The following is a 2,500-nucleotide window of genomic DNA, read 5'->3' as shown; positions in this document are numbered from 1 at the left end:
GGCAAACATTAGGAGCCCATCATCTTGATATGGTGATTTAATAGTGTGTTTGGCGGGAACTATTAGCCTTTGGCCATGTTCTGGATGAAAGGCTTTCGTGTCCGACGTGAGAAGGTAGGCGTATTCATCTGTGGGTTCACTGATGTGGAGAGGGAAGGCGGAGGGGGTGTGTTGACGAAGTGTAGATGAGTATGGGTCTTAGTTGACTAACCGTTGGTGAGTGACATCAACCAGGAGGTTGACAATGTGATGTCAGCAACAAGAAACTTCCAGTGATATTTGATGCTTCCAAATGATAATGTGAGTTTCTTGTAACCGTAGATGGGTATCGCAGATCCGTTGTTAGCTACCAGCTGGATGTCAGTAGATTTAGACACACTATGTGGTGTCCTGAAGAGGGGCCTTGGCAGAAGAGAATGGCAAGCTCCCTGTCTACTAAAAAATCTTATAGCAATTACCTGCATCATGCTGAAATAAAAAAAAAAAAAATGTGACAGGGGATGCACTGGCAGAAACGATGGCCTACTTGCATGTTTTTGGCCACTGACAACCGTTCGAATATTTCTTTGTAGTAGCCCCGAATCCTGAGTGGCACTTAAACTGCGGCCAATTGGCGTCAGTGAGTGGCTGTAGGAATCATTGGTTGTGGTGGTGAGCGAGCGGTTGGTGGTGGGTGGCTATGATGCTGCTCTGGCACATCTCAGGGATGGCCAATTTGGGTCTTACTGCTTTCCACGCCAGTTCCGGTCGATGTTGAATAATTGCCTTCATCAGGAGTGAAACAGTTAATGGAGCTCTGGATGGTGGTGAAGTGGCTGTCCATACAAGCATCAACTTTGGGTCATCAGGTCCTTCGTGGGCAAAATATAGACATCGTGTATGGCAGTGCGTACACGTTCGTGGAAGAGTCATACCCAAAGGGCACAAGGTAGGTGCCTGCGGCAGGTTGCAGGTTGAGTGATACTGGTCATTTCCCTGAGGGCGAGCGTGCTTTTTGATCCCCCCAATAGTTGTTGAGAAAGTTGAAAATGTTGGCTATATGGGTGGTTGGCGATGGCAAGTACTGATCGCAATAGTTAGGTTTTGGGGGCATTGCACGCCTATTGGGGTGTCCCCTTCGCTCGCAAAGCCAATCGGAGATTTCCGTGGAAAGTATCCTTGGGGATCACCGCAAGAACATAGTCCTGCTTTGGTGCTTGAATGAGTCACGCCCTTGATGCAAAACTGAACTTCAGGTTGCTGGAAGTAGCTTGGCCAGCGGTACCATCTGCATGTTGAGACACTACCGCTAGAGTTATGCGGTTCTTTGACTGGCCAGACAGTAACACATAGAACCCTTCTCTCCGGTTACAGTTCTTTCCCTTTGCCAACACAGACACCGAATAGACTGACCTATCTTTACAGATTCTCCTGTGTCATCATACACATGATAACACTGAGATTCCCAAATAATTATTTTTCACCCAAGGGTTAACTACTGCAATTTGATTGTTCATTAGTTACTTTCCTCTTGGTAAGTGTAGAAGAGACTCTTCAGCTATGGTAAGCGGCTCTTCTAGGAGAAGGACACTCCAAAATCAAACCATTATTCTCTAGACTTGGGTAGTGCCATAGCCTCTGTACCATGGTCTTTCACTGTCTTGGGTAGAGTTATCTTGCTTGAGGGTACACTCGGGCACACTATTCTATAAAATCTCTCTTCCTCTTGTTTTGTTAAAATTTTTATATTTTAAATAGGAAATATTTATTTCGATGATATTACTATTCTTGAAATATTTTGTATTTTCTTATTTCCTTTCCTCACTGGGCTATTTTCCCTGTTGGGGCCCTTGGCCTTATAGCATCCTGCTTTTAAACTAGGGATTTAGCTTAGCATTTGATAATAATAATAATAATAATAATGATAATAATAATAATAATAATGAAACGGATGCTTCCCTACTTGTTTAGGGTGGTAGTTTCATTGAGGTGGTGTGTGCAGAAGAGGCAGGTTCGGTTGGCTGAATCTTCAAGCAGTAGGGCAGAGCAGTGACGGCTCAAGCGGGGGTGGGAGGTGGGGAGGGTTGGGGGGGTGGGGCGGGTCAGTGGACAGTCCGCTGCTCACTAATGTACGAACAAGCAGTTAAGTTATAACTGAGGGGAAAGGTGAATGAAAATAAAGTTTATTAAACAATCTTCGAGTTTAAATACAATGAGTTGCAACAAGAACATCACAAAAATTCAAACACAGAACATGAGCTATCATGATAACACATATTGGACTGTTAACAGTGCAGGAAAGAGTGAGTGATAAGATAAAAAATTAAAACTGTTACAGTATACGAGCGTGTGTAAAACACGTCGGTGCAACATACAAAGACACAGAGACACTCACAAACACACTCACATACATACATACATACATACATACATACATACACAGATAATTATAGATAAACAAGACTGTGTTTGTAAGTCTGGCTATGTATCACTGCATGTATCGGTATGTATGTATGCTCAA

This window comes from Palaemon carinicauda, chromosome 14 (genome assembly GCF_036898095.1).
Source record: "Palaemon carinicauda isolate YSFRI2023 chromosome 14, ASM3689809v2, whole genome shotgun sequence".
In the NCBI taxonomy this organism is placed as follows: Eukaryota; Metazoa; Arthropoda; class Malacostraca; order Decapoda; family Palaemonidae; genus Palaemon; species Palaemon carinicauda.
Note: the sequence above shows the minus strand (reverse complement) of the source record.